General features: G+C 38.4%; 7 non-coding genes across 7 annotated transcripts; all 7 read right to left on the reverse strand.

Moving 5' to 3' along the window:
* Positions 1-12,475: 12,475 nt before the first annotated feature.
* Positions 12,476-12,549, reverse strand: trnat-cgu. The gene has a single exon. It is a non-coding gene; the product is annotated as a tRNA-Thr (tRNA).
* Positions 12,550-13,700: 1,151 nt separating this feature from the next.
* trnat-cgu lies at positions 13,701-13,774 on the reverse strand. Its single transcript has one exon. It is a non-coding gene; the product is annotated as a tRNA-Thr (tRNA).
* A 120-nt stretch (positions 13,775-13,894) lies between these two features.
* Positions 13,895-13,968, reverse strand: trnat-agu. The gene has a single exon. It is a non-coding gene; the product is annotated as a tRNA-Thr (tRNA).
* Positions 13,969-15,771: 1,803 nt separating this feature from the next.
* Positions 15,772-15,845, reverse strand: trnat-cgu. Its single transcript has one exon. It is a non-coding gene; the product is annotated as a tRNA-Thr (tRNA).
* Positions 15,846-15,965: 120 nt separating this feature from the next.
* Positions 15,966-16,039, reverse strand: trnat-agu. Its single transcript has one exon. It is a non-coding gene; the product is annotated as a tRNA-Thr (tRNA).
* Positions 16,040-17,842: 1,803 nt separating this feature from the next.
* Positions 17,843-17,916, reverse strand: trnat-cgu. Its single transcript has one exon. It is a non-coding gene; the product is annotated as a tRNA-Thr (tRNA).
* A 120-nt stretch (positions 17,917-18,036) lies between these two features.
* trnat-agu lies at positions 18,037-18,110 on the reverse strand. The gene has a single exon. It is a non-coding gene; the product is annotated as a tRNA-Thr (tRNA).
* Positions 18,111-20,925: the final 2,815 nt, after the last annotated feature.

Consider the following 20,925-nt stretch of genomic DNA (forward strand, 5'->3'; position numbering starts at 1 on the left):
CTTCTCTCTTTTTTTATTTTTTGCAGGGACCTGTTAATTCATGAGACATATCCATCAACTCTGACAGATCTGTGGAATGCTGGGCACACCACAAGCTTTCAATGTGGCTCTTGGTTTAAATGGTTTAGAGCTCCTTTGACTTTTTAATGAAATGAAACATTACAACCCCCCACAGCAAAAATTCTCAAAGCAATCTTACCTTAACTTTAAAAAAACCTAAGTATATTATTTCTGATTTACGATTTAGCTTTTGTTGCCAAGGTTTTTAGAGTTTCTAATAGTAGTTTTTTATGTTTGGATTAGGAATTTTAGTGTAAAACACCTGGAAAAATCCATCTATTAAAGTTTCTAAAGATATGCTGCAGATTTCAGAGGCAGGCTGATAGAATGTTGAAAGATTTCAAACAGCTTTACTCATCCAGGGGTTTAAACCTTTGCTCATTTTTCTCACAATCTCTTAAACTTGGCCAGATAACATAGAATGGGGCTGTGAACATTTCATCTCAGATATTCTTTACTTTTCTGTCAAGATACTAAAAGGTAAAATTTTGGTCTCATCTGACCAGAGCAACTTCTGGAACAGGTTTGGCCTATCCTCCGCTTGACTTCTGGGGTTACTTATATTTTTCATTTTAATTCAATTCGATTCAGTTTATTTATATAGCGACAATTCACAACACGTCATCTCAAGGCACTTTACAGTTCACCGGATCATACAGTCAAATTGATTCAAAGTTTTCTATCTAAGGAAAACAAGTTGACTGCATCAACTCATTGACTCTTCAGCAATCCCTCACACTAAGCATGTTTGTAGCGACAGTGGAGAGGAAAAACTCCCCTTTAACTGGAAGAAACCTCCAGCAGAACCAGGCTCAGTGTGAGCGGCCATCTGCCGAGGCCGACTGGCGTTCAAGGAGACAGAAGCAGAGACACAAAAAGCAACTATAAAAGGCGGCCCCGTCCAGGAAACACACAGCGAGGCAGACAAGCTCCGAGCCAGCTCCCATGTCAGAGGATGAAGAGAGCACATCCAGTTAGTCACAGTCAGCTACCATGAGAAAAAGCAGAGAGAGCAGAACGTTAGAGATTGAACTAACAGATTCTGCAGAGTGGGAGAATAGAGATAGAATGAAGCAGAATGATGAAAAAGGGGTCCCTATGTCCTCCAGCAGTCTAAGCCTATAGCAGCAGAACTATTGAGATAGCTCAGGATAACCTGAGCCACCCTAACTAGAAGCTTTATCAAAAAGGAAAGTTTTAAGCCTAGCCTTGAAAGTAGACAGGGTGTCTGCCTCACGGACTAAAACTGGTAGTTGGTTCCACAGGAGAGGAGCCTGAGAACTAAAAGATCTGCCTCCCATTCTACTTTTAGAAATTCTAGGACCTACTAGTAAACCTGCAGATTTTACAGTAGGTTGTTAATCTGCATTTAGTGGTGGATGACTAATTGAAGCTAATGATCTATGCAGCTCTTCCAAAGGTAGAATGGGAGTCTTAGGTTCTCATCTGATTGCTGCTCTCCATACCTGGCCTTTTAGATTAGGGGAGACAGCCGTGTCCTGGTAGATTTGCATGTGCTATACGTTTATGGAAAAATATAAACAAAATCTATAGGAAATAATCTCAAATTTGGGGATATAGTTGTATGACTGTTTGACTCTGTGGTTATCATATCCCCAAATTTATCATTGAAATTAAGCTTAAGTGTAAATTCAATCTGGAAGACTCTTACCGGCTTTGAACCACCTGCCACATCCCTCGTTTTGCTCCAGCCAATCTGCCCGGGGTTCCCACCTTCTCCGAAGCCAATCATCTTGCAAAGTCCCCTTTATTTAGCTGCAGGCCCAGCCTCTCTCACCCGAATGCAAGCTAACTTTCACCCACCTCCACCCCATCTCCTCCCTCATTCTCAGTCCCAGCTCATCCTCTTCCATCACCAGTGTTCAGGTCCTGGGGGCAGAATACTTTCTTGGTCACTAATCCAAGCGTATCCTGAGCACCAAAGAACTTCATTTGTTTACGTCTTCATCTGCTTCTGTCTCCTTGAACCCCAGTGGGCCTCAGCAGATGGCCGCTCACACTGAGCCTGGTTCTGCTGGAGGTTCCTTCCTGTTAAAAGGGAGTTTTTCCTCTCCACTGTCACTACATGCATGCTCAGTGTGAGGGATTTCAGAGAGTCAACGAGTCCTTGCAATCAGTTGTTTTTCCTTAGATAGAAATATAAATGTGTTATATGTATAGATACATTTAAGTTTCTTAACTCTTTGAGTTTATTTAGATTGAATTATCTGCAGTTCTGCTTCTCATCTGGAATAAACTCAGAGAATAGAACTGCAAAAAGTGCTGAAACCCTTTAAACCACACTTATTTGTTTAGTGTGGCCTTTGACTGTGCTATCTAAACATAATTACCGTAGTTGTTTGCAGTCCAATTGTCATTTTCTTATCAACCATTTCACACTATTTTTAATATAAATCTTATCATTTTAAGCATTCATATTTATTTTCTTTAATTATTTTAATGATTTAATACTTAATTACACTTATGCCAATGCAATGTACATTTTCTTTTTTGTTTTCTGATTCTATTTGTTTCGTTTTCATATGCAGCACTTTGAAAAGCGTTCCTACTCAAATGTCAAGCAAACTTCCTTTGATTTGTCTGAACAGCTGCTTTGATGCTGAGATAAAATGAATCACATTACTCCATTAAATTTGTTTTACTGTTTCTTTAATTCTTTTATCTCAGGGTATGAGAAAGGGGACTGCATGTATAGCACACTCATATAAATATTAAAGACCATATTTTATTTTAAGTTGAGTTAAAAAATCTGTAATAATTTCAGATCAACCATCACATTGATGGATGGGAAAAATTCAGGTCCTTGCCTGGTGATATTTGCTGCACTCCCATTTCCCATCAGTCTACTTTTGAATAAATGCTGTTAATTCCCCTCAAAAAGAGTACTGTGGAAAATAAATCTTTTTTTTCTTTGTAAACCTTTTTTAACAAACATGATAATAACAATAAAAACAATCAATCATGTTTTAGTTTCTTAGTCTATTATTTCATGTTGATGACAGGATCATTCTGAACTCTGTATTGCACATAGAGACATTATTGAATGATGTTGGTGTTGGGCTGTGCACTGGTTTCGGGGTTTTATACAGTTGTGCTGTATATAGGAATTATATAATATATAATCAAAGGAAATATAAGAAATCTGATCAGCAATAAGCCTTTGGACATGTCAACTTTAGAGACAGGTCCATATAAATATCATTTTTCGCAGCGGGATGCGGTTGGTAGTGTGTGTACGTGGGATTTGTACTGTGGGGTGAATGACTGCATGCCTGACACTTGCATCATGCATCATGACATGCATCACTGCAATCCTGACTGATCCCATGACATGAATGCCATGCATTCTGATATGATGCATCATGCATGCTACATGCATGACCCTATGCATGAATGAATACTGAATCGACTAAGTGATCATGACATGAATGCTGCATCCTGCACCACTGATATGCCTGAGATATCCTGACATGCATGCCAGCATCATGCCACTATGCACTGCATGCCAAAGCCATGACCATGCAACTGTCATGCCACCTGCACATGATGCATATGCATGAATACATCCACATGATGCCTGACATCATCATGCCATACCATCATGCCATGCCTGCACAGCACTGCCATGCCATGCATGCATGCCTGACATACCTCCATCCATCCATGCTCGAACTGAATCCTGACATGCTGAAACGCAAAGACATCATGCCTGAATGCCATCCATATGAATGACATGCATGCATGCATAATGATCCTGAATGACATGCTCATGCATAGAATGCACATGCATCAATGATCACCATGCATCCAATCCACTCCTCATGCATGCATCCATCCATCCATCCAACATGCATCATGCAATCACTGCACATCCTATGCTCCATGCATCATCTGAATGCATCCATGACTATCATCACACCATCCTCCATCCATGACATGCATATCATCCATGCCATCCATACATCAATCCATCCATCCTACCTCATACTGCATCCTGCATCCATCCATCCATCCATCCATCCATGCACATGCATCCATCCATCATGACATCCATTCCATGCCATATCACCATGCATCCTCCATCCATCATACATCCATCCATGCAATGCCATCCATCCCCATGCCTCATCCATCCATCCATCCATCCATCCATCCATCCATCCATCCATCCATCCATCCATCCATCCATCCATCCATCATCCATCCATCCATCCATCCATCCATCCATCCATCCATCCATCCATCCATCCATCCATCATCCATCCATCCATCAATCCATCATCCATCCATCCATCCACCATCCATCCATCCATCCATCCATCCATCCATCCATCCATCCATCCATCCATCCATCCATCATCCATCCATCCATCCATCCATCCATCCATCCATCCATCCGTCCGTCCGTCCGTCATCCATCCATCCATCCATCATCCATCAATCAATCAATCAATCCATCCATCCATCCATCCATCCATCCATCCATCCATCCATCCATCCATCCATCCATCCATCCATCCACCATCCATCCATCCATCCATCCATCCGTCCGTCCATCCATCATCCATCCATCCATCAATCCATCCATCCATCCATCCATCCATCCATCCATTCATCCATCCATCCATCCATCCATCCATCCATCCATCCATACATCCATACATCCATTAATCCATCTATCCGATCTTCCATCCATCCATCCATCCATCCATCCATCAATCCTTCCGTCTGTCCGTCAATCCATCCATCCATCCATCCATCCATCCATCCATCCATCCATTAATCAGTCCATCTGTTCGTCCATTAATCCGTCCGTCTGTCCTACCCTCTGTCTGTCCATCCATCCATCCATCCATCCATCCATCCATCCATCCATCCATCCATCCATCCATCCGTCCGTCAGTCCGTCCGTCCGTCCGTCCGTCCGTCAATCCATACATCCATCAATCAATCAATCAATCAATCTATCCATCCATCCATCCATCCATCCATCCATCCATCCATCCATCCATCCATCCATCCATCCATCCATCAATCAATCCGTCCGTCCGTCCGTCAATCCATACATCCATCCATCCATCCATCCATCCATCCATCCATCCATCCATGTATTAATCAGTCCATCTGTTCGTCCATTAATCCGTCCGTCTGTCCTACCCTCTGTCTGTCCATCCATCCATCCATCCATACATCCATACATCCATTAATCCATCTATCCGATCTTCCATCCATCCATCCATCCATCCATCAATCCTTCCGTCTGTCCGTCAATCCATCCATCCATCCATCCATCCATCCATCCATTAATCAGTCCATCTGTTCGTCCATTAATCCGTCCGTCTGTCCTACCCTCTGTCTGTCCATCCATCCATCCATCCATCCATCCATCCATCCATCCATCCATCCATCCATCCATCCATCCATCCATCCATCCATCCATCCATCCATCCATCCATCCATCCATCCATCCATTTTCTGTCACGCCTTATCCCTACTGGGGTCACTGGTGCCTATCTCCAGCTATCAATGGGAGAGAGGTGGGGTACACCTTGGACAGGTCGCAAGTACATATATTTTGATGGCAAAAATTAATGACAATGTAATAACAAAAAACACCAACTTACCCAAATATATTCAGAAAAATAACAAAAGTGTTTCTAGAAGAAATTTACGAAAAGGGTGAAAGAAACTAATTTTCTTTTTGGTACAACGTAACCTTAGAGGCATTAAAGCTGGTACTGGCACTTACATTTTCTTAGTTTATAAACCTAAATATAATTGTTAACTAGGCTTATTAACATTTTAAATTTTCAATTAGCTTTTTACCTTTTTTTTCTTGACTTTAATAGTAGTGACTTTTTTTTCCAACTTAATTTACAGTAGGTAATATATCATTCAAGGGCTCATCTAATTGGTCAAATGCCAAAATACGATGTACAGCTATGTAGCAGGATCTTTGCTGAATTGCCTGATATAAATCTTGTGCTTCTAGACCTCACTGAGTGACGGGGGGGATTCCATTTGTAAAGGTTATGCAAATGATAAAAAACGGTAACTTGCATTATAAAAGATTAACCTAACAGTCATGTTTTTGGACTGTGGGAGGAAGCCGGAGTACCTGGAGAGAACCCACGCAAGCACAGGGAAAACATGCAAACTCCATGCAGAAAGAACACAGACCGGGAATCAAACTCTGAACCTTTTTGCTGCAAGGCAGCTGTGCTACCCAGGGCAGTGCCTGCAGTGCAGCCCATAGAGTGCTAATAAAACATAAATGTGTGAGGCTAAAGGGGCTCTATGTGAAGCAAATGTGTTGAAATCACTCCTATAATCTCTCTGCTGCCAAGAAAGCAAACTTTCTCAAAACCTTTTAAAGTGATCTTAGTCAATAACCCTGTGGTCTAAAGCTTGTCCACAAAGGATGAACAGCAGCTGAAATATGTAAAAAAAAAACAAAAAACAAAGAGCTGAGAGATGCACCATCCTGGAGTTGGCCTTGAACATTTTAGCATCCTTTCACTCGTAGCTATAACCGCGTCACTGTGGGATATTTAGAAAGTCAACTAAAGAAAGAGCAACTTGTTCTATCTTCAGAAACTCAGTAATAAAGCTCCAGTTCCAAATAGGATCCGTTTGCTCACTCATTTGCCTGAAATGTGATGAAAACACTGATTTATCCCTGGAGCCAAGAGGCCTTTTAAAGGAGATTGCTGAGTAGGTCAGGTTTAGGCTGCTAAAACAAAAGCCATACCTCTGCGAATTTTAAGCTACAGATAAGAGAAAAAGCAAAATGTTCAAGAACAAACTTTGAAAGACCTTCACAAAACCTGGAAAATGAATTACTGAGATCAGTCTATAAAACATCACACTCCTTCTTAAAAGTAAAAGATGAGAGAGTTATCTCAAAACAGTATTAATGTATGAAAGGTACATTTTAAGTAAGTTTTTATAATATCTGCTGGCATGAGGACTAAAAGTTTGAATCAAACTATCTAGAAACATTAATAACAAATTAGAATAAATACATTATGGATAGCCTTTTCCCTTAAAATGTCTTGTTAGTGGTGCATTGCACAATTTAAAACGAATTAATTCTGATGAATTCAAAGCTCTATTTTAGGAAATTGTCTAAAAATGTGAATCTCATCTATTACATGCATGGAGTGCAATATTTTAGGCTATTATTTCTGTAAATTTTGACAGTTATGGTGTTTTAGCTAATGAAATAAACAAGGATGAGTTTCTCATAAACATTGACGTCCAGAAAAATAATGTAGCGAAAATATGTTTATATTGTGTTTTCTAAGAAGCAGCCTCTAAAATGATCAGCTGTAGTAAACATAGCTCTTTAGAATTCATTTATACGGGAAAGAAAAACGTAATTAAGGGATGTTGGTTTGTGCTATTTGTTGTACATTGGAGGAACATGTTAACTCTTAGTTTGCCTCTGCTTACTGCTAAAAAAACACTTCTTGATGGCAGAGAACATTTTCATAGTGGTGGACTATTGAGCACTGACAGGGGACTAAAACCTGCTAAGCACCAGAACCAGTTCAATTAAGTTAATTAAATTCCTAAAAACAGACCAAACCTTCATGATGTCCTTGCTAATAAATTTACACACATATTCAAACATCTATGTTTCCTTATGATCTATTAGATCACAATGAGTGGAGCACTTTGAAATCTGATAGGTCAGTGTTTCCCAACCTTTTTTAAAGGGTCTACCCTTTTGGGCATTTTGTCTTACCATTAGTAGCCCCTGAGCCAAAAGCATTGATGATTATCCAAAAGTAGAAAGTACCATCATGTTTTATAATATAAGGGGTATTTTTATTTTAATCTTTCAAACTTGCGCATTTAATTCTTTGGTATGTTTTTCTTTCCAGCTCATATAAAAAACCAACATAAATATGTTGCCCGGAAGCTAGTAAGGAATCATAAATACAAATAAAACCATACCATAAATCTGCTTTTATAAAACAGGAGCTCCTCTCTTTCCTGTAATCATAAATGAAATTGAAGAATTAGGAACAAAATACTGAACAAAAATTACAGTCAGACTGTAATAGACTCCATTTGTATTAGTTTGTTTTCAGCATTAATGACGCTGCTTCGATGAGCTCCGATGATTGGTGTGAAAAACATCTGATACCAGGCTGTTCTCTACATCCAGTCTGCTCCTCTGCTTGGTTTGGATGTGTGTCAAAGCTGAAGGTGAACTCAAGCATATAAGAAAAAAATAACTTTTTTATTGATAAAAGCTTGACTTATTTTTCAGGTGGGTCCTCACTAAAAAAAAAAAAAACCTGATCCCAGTCCTATTTTATTTTACTACCTTAGAAATAAAATATTTTCATGTACCCCCTTGCAATGCACTGACAGACCACTAGGGGTACAGTTGGGAAAGACTGTCATACTGTAGATGACAGAAAGACATAACTTTGCCTTCTATCTCATAACACATACAATCTGTTTATTCATTATTGTGTAATCATCATAATTAATTACTGTATTTTAGTGATCAGTTTAAGGTTAATATTTAACATTTCATATGAGTTAGCATAATTCATGTGTTTGTTCATCACCTGATGAAGTCCATAAGGCCCTCAGAATGGAGCAGAACAGTCCTGATTTCCTGTTCTGCCCTGGATAGTGTTCTTACAGTTGGCCCTGCAAAAGGTGAAGGATAGGAGCTGAATTGTATACTCCTTTTAGGTTAATATTTTATCATTCTGTAAACTATAGTGATTGATGTTTAGTGTCATTGCTGTTTTAAGAGGTCCATTTCCAGTTCAAATCAGTTAATTTTTATAGCAGCAATTCACATGTAATCTCTGATATCTTCACAGAGACAGTTCAATCACATCATCCTGACAGATTGGTTAAAGTAAACCAAGTTAATTGCATTGAGTCATTAACTTGCTCGATTCCCTTTACCGGATGATGCTCACATTCTATTTCCGGTTCTGCAGAAATACCTCTTTTTCTGTTTTCCTTTCGCTTTTTTTTTTTGTAAAGCTTTATGTTTTTTTTTTATTCTATTGTTTATATTTTGTTGTGCTCCAGAGCCCTGCACCCCATACATCCCGGTTGCTGACTTTACTTCCTGGCCTGATGGTGTCAGAGACGCACAGTTAATCTACTGAGTGTCATTTTTTCATTAGGTTTAATGTCTGAATGCACTTTTAAAACATTCAAGTTTGGAGTTTGATGAGGAAGAATAAAACTATCTTTAAGTCTCTGGGGTGACAGAGCAGCCCCTTCAGCAGCTTGGATCTGGCAGCAGAAAGCGTCTCCCACGCTGTTAAACACTAATAACTTAAGAGATTTGTGGCCCAGAGAACTTCTCTGAATTTCTCAGTTGTCTACAGAAAAAAAACATCACTTTACCAGAAACAGCGCTCTTATCTATTAGCATAAAGCCCCATGTCTTGGATTGCAAGAGCGTTTATGTGCTTCTGACGTGCATTAGATAACCAGACACATATAGACAATGCTTAGTTGGATGTGTGAGAGTGAGGAAGAGCAGCATGGGCGGCACACACAGCAGAGTGTCAGACAGCTACCAACCTGCAGGGTGTCTTTTGAAATCTTTCATCAAGTCAGACGCTGCTGACCTTTTGTGGGATCGCTCACAGGTGCGCTTGAGCCCTCGGTGACAGCTTTTTCCTCAGGTGCATTCTTCAGAGTCAAGTGGGGAAATCTCCTTGGCAGTGCTTTTCCCAGTCTGGTGGAGTTTGTCCAAAAAAATGTCCGTCTGTCGTTTTGTCCTCCATTAGACAGCTGTCAAAGTAAACACACACAAGCCTGCCTGCAGTTGATATCAGGGTGAATCTATCCAGGATGCTTTATGGGAGCTCTCATCGCCGCATGATAAGCTGCACTCATTAGTTTAATTAACCCTGACCTAAATACCGAGCGTTTGATGCAGCTAAATTACGTCTCTCAAGTCCTTGAATTATAATACAACATATATATTTTTTTAAATGTTATCTTTGCACAGGAGTCTATTTTTTTTTACCTGTGTTGCCATGGTGATGAAATCTGAAATTTACAATGTTCAAACCAAACAATGCGCCGGAGCCAATGTTTCTCTAAATCAGGGCTTCCTATGTTATCATACTGTAGCAGGGTTCAAGAGGAAAACCTCTAAAAAAAAAACATCTTAAAAGTTTAGGCAGAAGTAATGCAAACTGTTTCATTTTTTAAATGTTTTTGTCAAGTAATTTTCACCTCAATGAGAAAAATCTGGATTCTATGGTTACCATCTTCAGTTATCACCTAGTTTGCTACCCGGTGGAACAGAATGCTGTGTGGAGTTTTCTCTCTAAGGGTCAAACAAAAAGTTGTCTTCTGTTTTATGTAAATGAGAGAATCCCCCTATATTTGAAAATGCTACATGCTACAATATTAAACAGTGGTGTCAAAAGTACACACATTTGTTACTTAAGTAGAAGTATATATACTGCAGTTTAAAAACACTCTGGTAAAAGTTGCAGTGTCAACTTGACCTCTTTACTAAAGTAAAAGTGAAAAAGTATGTGCTCAAAAAACTATCTAAAATATAAAAGTATGAAGTAACCTTTAAAAAAAATAATAATATGATACCACTATATGAATTGACTATTTTTTAAAACTTCTCTGATAGGGCCAAGGATGATGGAGGTCTTTTGGTCTCTGTCTCCATCTCCTGATACCTTCCGCCTGTGTCTGACCTTTTAGACATTCCAACATCTTTTTCTGAATCCCACATTGTAGCATGGCATAGACAATTCACGTTTGCAGTCTGAAGAACACCTGCTTGCTTCTGATGATTTCCTTTAGCTAACCAATGAGTGTTTGCGTTATAGACTCATCCAATTACACTAGTTTCCACTAGATGTGGATGGAACCAATGATCTGCATTGGATGGAGCACATGACGGGAAATAAATATGAATAAACATAAAACCAAGGGTAACCAATTAAAAATCTGCAGGGTCCGAATAAAGAAAATCATCAACCAGTAAAGGTCCGGAGACATTTTTAATTATCTGCTACTTTAAACAGAATTTAACACTGAAATAAACTTAGGTGTTTATGCATTCATGTTATACATTGAATTTTTAAATAAAAAAAATATTATATAATATATATATAATTTTTCCATTTTAAAATGTGTTTTTTGAAGTAGAAAACAAAAAGCATTCAGTTTGGTATGTAGACAATTTCCTGATTCACATATTTCATAAAACACCTGAACTGACTGTTTGTAATTTTCTTTCTTTTTTCTGGCTTAATGAGAACATTGGGCTTTAGGCTTCCCTGCAAGGCTTTAAATCTGGGTTTGAATGGAGACAAAGCCATTCTCAAGTACATATAAAGGTGCTCATTTTGAGCCTGGATCCATATTTATTTTTGATGCTGTTCATGGTGAAGAATCCTGCTTCATAGCAGCAGGTTGAGCCAAACATACTCTAAATTTTTAGGCTTCACTCGGCTCTGGCCAGGTCAAGATCCGCTATTGCAATCGCACCATGAAAAAACATTATGTGGTCCCACAGCACAATGCACTTTGCACATGACATTTTGTGGCAGTTTCGCCGTTTGGGAAAAAGCAGGGCAAGGAAATGAGTGTTGATAAGTTTGAGTGTGCTGTTTACTAGACAGGCACTTTAAAGAAGTGTACTGTATTGATCCAGCCACAGCTAAGGTCTATGCCAAGCCAAAGCGTCACAAAGTTAGATGTCTTTAGTTGTTGACCTTTGAAAGGTTAGCCCAGCAATATTAGACACAAAAAATACATTGCTACAAACCATACCCAGCAGTTAGTTGAATCAATTTTCAAAGAATTTCATAAGGTATTCATCTTCAAAGAAATTGCAAAGCCAAAATCATTTTTTGGTAGTGTTTTTGCATGATCTGGGCCAGAAGGACGCTCAGGGTTAATAAGATTCTGCCACAACAGACTCGGTGTTGAAACAGACAGAGCACTTACATAAAAATGGATACAGAAGCACTGGTCCAGCACTACTTTGGAAATGAGAGAAAAGTTCAAGGTAAGTACCAATAGCAGCTGCTTTAAAGGTGTGATCCAGATAACAAGCACAGCTTAGCAGATGAGATATCAGCTACAATTCAAGTGTTTGAGGTATTAAAGTACAGTGCACTTTGCACGTGCCATTTTGTGGCTGTGTCGCCGTTTGGGAAAAAGCAGGGAAAGGAAATGAGTGTTGATAAGTTTAAGTGTGCCGCCATATGAAGAAACAGGTTCCTATTATTTAGTTGTAGATGGCTGAGAAGGACCAACTGAGAAATATGAAGGCTAGATGATATTTTTCCATGAGGTTCTTCAAGATGATTTACAAGAAGACTGGACATCATGACCACCAAAGTGTGAATGCTTAGTTAAAAGGAACTGCTGGGATTTGAACCCAGGATCTCCTGTTTACGAGACAGGCACTTTGACCAACTAAGCCACAGCGCCATCTGCATATACATTTTGAAATGATTTAGGATCAAATAAATCCTGACACCCCCCCAAAAAAGGATGGTAAATATTTGGTGCTAAATAAACTAGTCACGGAAGTTTGCATAACAACAGGTCAGGCACTGCTGGGATTTGAACCCAGGATCTACTGTTTACTAGACAGGCACTTTGACCAACTAAGCCACAGCACCTAAACTTTAAGGGAAAGTGCTGACCCCTCAAGAAATTCACACAAAACACTTTGAAACGTGTTGTACTCAAAAGCAAGAAATAGCAACAATGCTAATTCATTTTTCCAGCTACGAGGCACAGATTCATTCTTTAATAAAATCTCTTCCCTTTAACAGTCAGATGATTATACATCTTGACATAACTTTCTTATATAGTAATCATTTTGCCTTTTCATTCTTTTAAAGAAGTGTACTGTAATGATCCAGCCACAGCTCAGGTCTGTGCCGAGTCAAAGCATCATAACATTAGATGTCATTAGTGTTTAACCTTTGAAAAGTTAGTCCAGCAATATTAGACACAAAAAATACATTGCTACCAACCATACCCAGCAGTTAGTTGAATCAATTTTCAAAGAATTTCATAAGGTATTCATCTTCAAAGAAATTGCAAAGCCAAAATCATTTTTTGGTAGTGTTTTTGCATGATCTGGGCCAGAAGGACGCTCAGGGTTAATAAGATTCTGCCACGACAGACTCTGTGTTGAAACAGACAGAGCACTTACATAAAAATGGATACAGAAGCACTGGTCCAGCACTACTTTGGAAATGAGAGAAAAGTTCAAGGTAAGTACCAATAGCAGCTGCTTTAAAGGTGTGATCCAGATAACAAGCACAGCTTAGCAGATGAGATATCAGCTACAATTCAAGTGTTTGAGGTATTAAAGCACAGTGCACTTTGCACGTGCCATTTTGTGGCTGTGTCGCCGTTTGGGAAAAAGCAGGGAAAGGAAATGAGTGTTGATAAGTTTAAGTGTGCCGCCATATGAAGAAACAGGTTCCTATTATTTAGTTGTAGATGGCTGAGAAGGACCAACTGAGAAATATGAAGGCTAGATGATATTTTTCCATGAGGTTCTTCAAGATGATTTACAAGAAGACTGGACATCATGACCACCAAAGTGTGAATGCTTAGTTAAAAGGCACTGCTGGGATTTGAACCCAGGATCTCCTGTTTACGAGACAGGCACTTTGACCAACTAAGCCACAGCGCCATCTACATATACATTTTGAAATGATTTAGGATCAAATAAATCCTGACACCCCCCCAAAAAAGGATGGTAAATATTTGGTGCTAAATAAACTAGTCACGGAAGTTTGCATAACAACAGGTCAGGCACTGCTGGGATTTGAACCCAGGATCTCCTGTTTACTAGACAGGCACTTTGACCAACTAAGCCACAGCACCTAAACTTTAAGGGAAAGTGCTGACCCCTCAAGAAATTCACACAAAACACTTTGAAACGTGTTGTACTCAAAAGCAAGAAATAGCAACAATGCTAATTCATTTTTCCAGCTACGAGGCACAGATTCATTCTTTAATAAAATCTCTTCCCTTTAACAGTCAGATGATTATACATCTTGACATAACTTTCTTATATAGTAATCATTTTGCCTTTTCATTCTTTTAAAGAAGTGTACCGTAATGATCCAGCCACAGCTCAGGTCTGTGCCGAGTCAAAGCATCATAACATTAGATGTCATTAGTGTTTAACCTTTGAAAAGTTAGTCCAGCAATATTAGACACAAAAAATACATTGCTACAAACCATACCCAGCAGTTAGTTGAATCAATTTTCAAAGAATTTCATAAGGTATTCATCTTCAAAGAAATTGCAAAGCCAAAATCATTTTTTGGTAGTGTTTTTGCATGATCTGGGCCAGAAGGACGCTCAGGGTTAATAAGATTCTGCCACGACAGACTCTGTGTTGAAACAGACCAGTGACGTGCGGTCAGGGGAGGCAGGTGAGGCAGTGCCTCACCAGCCATCATGGAAAGAAAGAAAATATATAATCATTAAGTAATTTAAATTGTTATATTCATCCGGTGGTTTGTACTAAAAAATATTCATTTTTCATGTAGCTTCACCAATTTCGATTTTTATTTGTTCAAAATCGCTGAATTTTCTTATTTTCCCATTCAAATGCTTGGAAGCGATGCCGGTGAGGCAGCAGCGAGCTCTGCCTCACCTTGGATTGCGCAACCCCTGGCTCTGCGCTGGCTGCAAAGCGGAGAGAGCATGTTGCTGTACGGCGTCAATAAAATGGTTTAAACAAATGTAATATGTGAACTTATTTCTAATAATTTGGCTTATGTATATAATGTACAGAGCTTTTTGTCACCAACTGTGTTTGTGTAACGTGTTTCGTGTAATGAGCGATTATAAACGGCAGAGAACAAGTTCGAGGTGAGGCAGGCAGTTCTCTTGCCTCATGGCAGGGGGTGCTCAAGAGACTGAAAACATAAGGCAGGAACAGGACGGATCAAGGAAGGCTTTCTTCCCTGGCAGTGATCTCCATTGAGACAGAGAGACTTTTAAAACTGAAGGAAGATAAGGAGGACTTCTATTCATTTATAAGTAAAGGTAAGACAGTAATAACGTTTATTTTGTTTTGTTTTTTAAGGAAATGTGTGTTTTGTGAGCTACAGTTTGTATGTGTAAGGATGCAGAAGTGAAACATAACCTGTAAACTGCTGTCAATCTATGCATCTATTTGCAAATCTGATTCTGATGACGTCAGTGCCTCACCAGCTATGAACCTCACCGCACGTCACTGAAACAGACAGAGCACTTACATAAAAATGGATACAGAAGCACTGGTCCAGCACTACTTTGGAAATGAGAGAAAAGTTCAAGGTAAGTACCAATAGCAGCTGCTTTAAAGGTGTGATCCAGATAACAAGCACAGCTTAGCAGATGAGATATCAGCTACAATTCAAGTGTTTGAGGTATTAAAGCACAGTGCACTTTGCACGTGCCATTTTGTGGCTGTGTCGCCGTTTGGGAAAAAGCAGGGAAAGGAAATGAGTGTTGATAAGTTTAAGTGTGCAGCCATATGAAGAAACAGGTTCCTATTATTTAGTTGTAGATGGCTGAGAAGGACCAACTGAGAAATATGAAGGCTAGATGATATTTTTCCATGAGGTTCTTCAAGATGATTTACAAGAAGACTGGACATCATGACCACCAAAGTGTGAATGCTTAGTTAAAAGGAACTGCTGGGATTTGAACCCAGGATCTCCTGTTTACGAGACAGGCACTTTGACCAACTAAGCCACAGCGCCATCTGCATATACATTTTGAAATGATTTAGGATCAAATAAATCCTGACACCCCCCCAAAAAAGGATGGTAAATATTTGGTGCTAAATAAACTAGTCACGGAAGTTTGCATAACAACAGGTCAGGCACTGCTGGGATTTGAACCCAGGATCTCCTGTTTACTAGACAGGCACTTTGACCAACTAAGCCACAGCACCTAAACTTTAAGGGAAAGTGCTGACCCCTCAAGAAATTCACACAAAACACTTTGAAACGTGTTGTACTCAAAAGCAAGAAATAGCAACAATGCTAATTCATTTTTCCAGCTACGAGGCACAGATTCATTCTTTAATAAAATCTCTTCCCTTTAACAGTCAGATGATTATACATCTTGACATAACTTTCTTATATAGTAATCATTTTGCCTTTTCATTCTTTTAAAGAAGTGTACCGTAATGATCCAGCCACAGCTCAGGTCTGTGCCGAGTCAAAGCATCATAACATTAGATGTCATTAGTGTTTAACCTTTGAAAAGTTAGTCCAGCAATATTAGACACAAAAAATACATTGCTACAAACCATACCCAGCAGTTAGTTGAATCAATTTTCAAAGAATTTCATAAGGTATTCATCTTCAAAGAAATTGCAAAGCCAAAATCATTTTTTGGTAGTGTTTTTGCATGATCTGGGCCAGAAGGACGCTCAGGGTTAATAAGATTCTGCCACGACAGACTCTGTGTTGAAACAGACCAGTGACGTGCGGTCAGGGGAGGCAGGTGAGGCAGTGCCTCACCAGCCATCATGGAAAGAAAGAAAATATATAATCATTAAGTAATTTAAATTGTTATATTCATCCGGTGGTTTGTACTAAAAAATATTCATTTTTCATGTAGCTTCACCAATTTCGATTTTTATTTGTTCAAAATCGCTGAATTTTCTTATTTTCCCATTCAAATGCTTGGAAGCGATGCCGGTGAGGCAGCAGCGAGCTCTGCCTCACCTTGGATTGCGCAACCCCTGGCTCTGCGCTGGCTGCAAAGCGGAGAGAGCATGTTGCTGTACGGCGTCAATAAAATGGTTTAAACAAATGTAATATGTGAACTTATTTCTAATAATTTGGCTTATGTATATAATGTACAGAGCTTTTTGTCACCAACTGTGTTTGTGTAACGTGTTTCGTGTAATGAGCGATTATAAACGGCAGAGAACAAGTTCGAGGTGAGGCAGGCAGTTCTCTTGCCTCATGGCAGGGGGTGCTCAAGAGACTGAAAACATAAGGCAGGAACAGGACGGATCAAGGAAGGCTTTCTTCCCTGGCAGTGATCTCCATTGAGACAGAGAGACTTTTAAAACTGAAGGAAGATAAGGAGGACTTCTATTCATTTATAAGTAAAGGTAAGACAGTAATAACGTTTATTTTGTTTTGTTTTTTAAGGAAATGTGTGTTTTGTGAGCTACAGTTTGTATGTGTAAGGATGCAGAAGTGAAACATAACCTGTAAACTGCTGTCAATCTATGCATCTATTTGCAAATCTGATTCTGATGACGTCAGTGCCTCACCAGCTATGAACCTCACCGCACGTCACTGAAACAGACAGAGCACTTACATAAAAATGGATACAGAAGCACTGGTCCAGCACTACTTTGGAAATGAGAGAAAAGTTCAAGGTAAGTACCAATAGCAGCTGCTTTAAAGGTGTGATCCAGATAACAAGCACAGCTTAGCAGATGAGATATCAGCTACAATTCAAGTGTTTGAGGTATTAAAGCACAGTGCACTTTGCACGTGCCATTTTGTGGCTGTGTCGCCGTTTGGGAAAAAGCAGGGAAAGGAAATGAGTGTTGATAAGTTTAAGTGTGCAGCCATATGAAGAAACAGGTTCCTATTATTTAGTTGTAGATGGCTGAGAAGGACCAACTGAGAAATATGAAGGCTAGATGATATTTTTCCATGAGGTTCTTCAAGATGATTTACAAGAAGACTGGACATCATGACCACCAAAGTGTGAATGCTTAGTTAAAAGGAACTGCTGGGATTTGAACCCAGGATCTCCTGTTTACGAGACAGGCACTTTGACCAACTAAGCCACAGCGCCATCTGCATATACATTTTGAAATGATTTAGGATCAAATAAATCCTGACACCCCCCCAAAAAAGGATGGTAAATATTTGGTGCTAAATAAACTAGTCACGGAAGTTTGCATAACAACAGGTCAGGCACTGCTGGGATTTGAACCCAGGATCTCCTGTTTACTAGACAGGCACTTTGACCAACTAAGCCACAGCACCTAAACTTTAAGGGAAAGTGCTGACCCCTCAAGAAATTCACACAAAACACTTTGAAACGTCTTGTACTCAAAAGCAAGAAATAGCAACAATGCTAATTCATTTTTCCAGCTACGAGGCACAGATTCATTCTTTAATAAAATCTCTTCCCTTTAACAGTCAGATGCTTATACATCTTGACATAACTTTCTTATATAGTAATCATTTTGCCTTTTCATTCTTTTAAAGAAGTGTACTGTAATGATCCAGCCACAGCTCAGGTCTTTGCCGAGTCAAAGCATCATAACATTAGATGTCATTAGTGTTTAACCTTTGAAAAGTTAGTCCAGCAATATTAGACTAAAAATACATTGCTACCAACCATACCCAGCAGTTAGTTTCCGAAAGGTATTCATCTTTAAGAGCATTTAAGTTCAAAAGTAATTTTTTATTTTACTTCAAAAAAAGAAAATGATTTTACGTACAAGCAGTTTGAGATGAAGAGCCTCTGCTTTGTTAGGTTAGGTCAGAACATCTTAAGTCATTTGAGGCAAATCCTCTTAATGTTTGTTTTTTACACCTCAAATATGCAATTCCCTTGCGTGACATTATGGAATTATCAAACAAAGTGAGCCTAAGAGATCTAATTAATCTGTGGGTACAATTGCTAAATGATTGTCTGTCTCTTCTCAGGCTGCAACACATTAATTTTATGACTGATAAAATGATAGATTAAAAAGAAAGATTAAAATGTTTGGTCAGAGCGATCATGAACTCAAGAATACCATTCCAGCTGTGATTTAAAGGCTTTTGTTATACGATGAAGCAGTGCGCACAAGATAAATTGCATTATGAAGAAATATCTGGGGATATAGATGCATCATCTCAGCAGAGTGGCCACATTTTGGTTTTCAAAATGGACAATGACTCTTTGAGCCAAATTAATTCCAAAAGAAAAAGTCAATGATTTTGGATGTTAATCAGGAAGTCAGATGCCTTTACACTGTAAACCCCAACAGGTTCAATGAACTCAAAATATTTGATGAAACTGATTACCTCAAAATATTTAGCTATGTTAAAGAATATTTTAAGTAATTTCTACTTAAAATTAGACTTTTGTTAGTGCTCAAAATCTTTGAGGACAAGGATAAAATTAAAAAGAATAATATGAGAAAAAGATGTTTTAAGTAATTACTACATTAGTTAGACAAGCTCTTTACACTTAAAATCTTTGGTCAAATGAACAACATTAAAACAAATAATTTCAACAAACAAACATTTTAAGTAATCACTACTCTAAACTAGAAAAGTTATTCACACTCATTTATTTTGAGGAAGTTGATGAACTGAAACATAATAATTTCTCAAACTAACATTTTAATTAATCACTACTTAAATTTTGGATAAGTTTAATGAACCTGATCATTTTGAAACTAATGTTAAAACTAACAAAATTGACACTGGAAACGGAGTTGATTTTTTAAAGTTATCACCCCTAATAATATCTTCATGTTATCACCATGACTCATTCAGTTTCTCAGACCTAAACATTGTCAATTCAGCCTTTTATATTTTTAAGTTGACTTAACTGTATTTAAACACATTTTATTGCCTGTATATGTTAGCTATTTTTCTCAAAATCAAATATATTTTATTTGTATGAATCAAATAAAAACATATTCAAAAGACAATTTTACTGCAGATTCCATTTATTTATGAATTCCATTAGAATTCAGAACAATGTCCCCAGCAATGGGGTTAATACAGAAAATAAAATAAATAACAACCACATTTTCAATCAAAATGCTGAATAAATACGGTTTTATTTATTCAGCAAATAAAGCTGTAAAAGATCTTTTAGTTCCCAGTGACTTCAAGGCAGACCAAAGCATTTCCGTACGAAACTCTGGGACCTCAAGCCAAACACTGAAATGATCAAGTCAAAAACAATTACAAATCTGCAGGTCTGTTTAAAGCTGCCTTCTGAAACATCGGCTTCTCTGCATCCACAAAAAACAAAAAATTGGCCAACATAATAGGCCGATCCAAAAATAATAGGCCAACATAAATAAAAAAAGTGAAAACAAAAAACAAAGACAAAATGGTTGCTTGAGTATCACATGCTGGTAGTAACAACGACATCTTTTAAGCAGACTGCTTACTCGTCCATCATCAGATCACTTTTAAGGCTAAGCAGTCTCGGAGGTAACCGCTTCAGGTCATCCAAACCCATTACAACTTTCTGAATAAAATTTAATGTATATGTCAATTTCTTTGGATACTGTGGATGTAGTGCATAAATCAAGCCAAAAAGCAAAATGAATGTCTCTGTTAACTGTGCTATAGTATATCACATACCACAATCTCTCCCTCAAGAACTATAGAATGTATTGCAGGACCAAACTTCACAAGGGAGACTGTATCATTCGAGACAGTGAGAACAGCTACAGTTGTATCCGAGAGGTCTGGCAGGTCAATGTCTTCTGCCTAAAGAACATGACAGTAATTAGTTAATGAGTAGAGCAGTCAATGAAAAACACTACATGTGTATTTAATATGAAATACCAGTGAATGAAAAGTTCAGGTAAAATTCCCAAATATGACATTCTTGGAGAATTACTGTAGTACAGTATGATTTAATAGCTTTTCTGGTGGCTAGGAAGAGGGTTGTGGTTGTTGTCTTTTGGCAGTAACAGAGGGTTAAATAGAAAAAAATATATATTTATAGAGATACACAAACTAAGAAAAAGAAAGAGTAAAAGAGTACACACAGTTGAATCATAAACTTACATTCCAGGTCTTAAAAAATCCAGTAGCATCTTCACGCAGGAAGATGGGA

The sequence above is a fragment of the Cyprinodon tularosa genome, unplaced genomic scaffold, assembly GCF_016077235.1.
Source record: "Cyprinodon tularosa strain WSP-4 unplaced genomic scaffold, ASM1607723v1 ctg703, whole genome shotgun sequence".
In the NCBI taxonomy this organism is placed as follows: domain Eukaryota; kingdom Metazoa; phylum Chordata; class Actinopteri; order Cyprinodontiformes; family Cyprinodontidae; genus Cyprinodon; species Cyprinodon tularosa.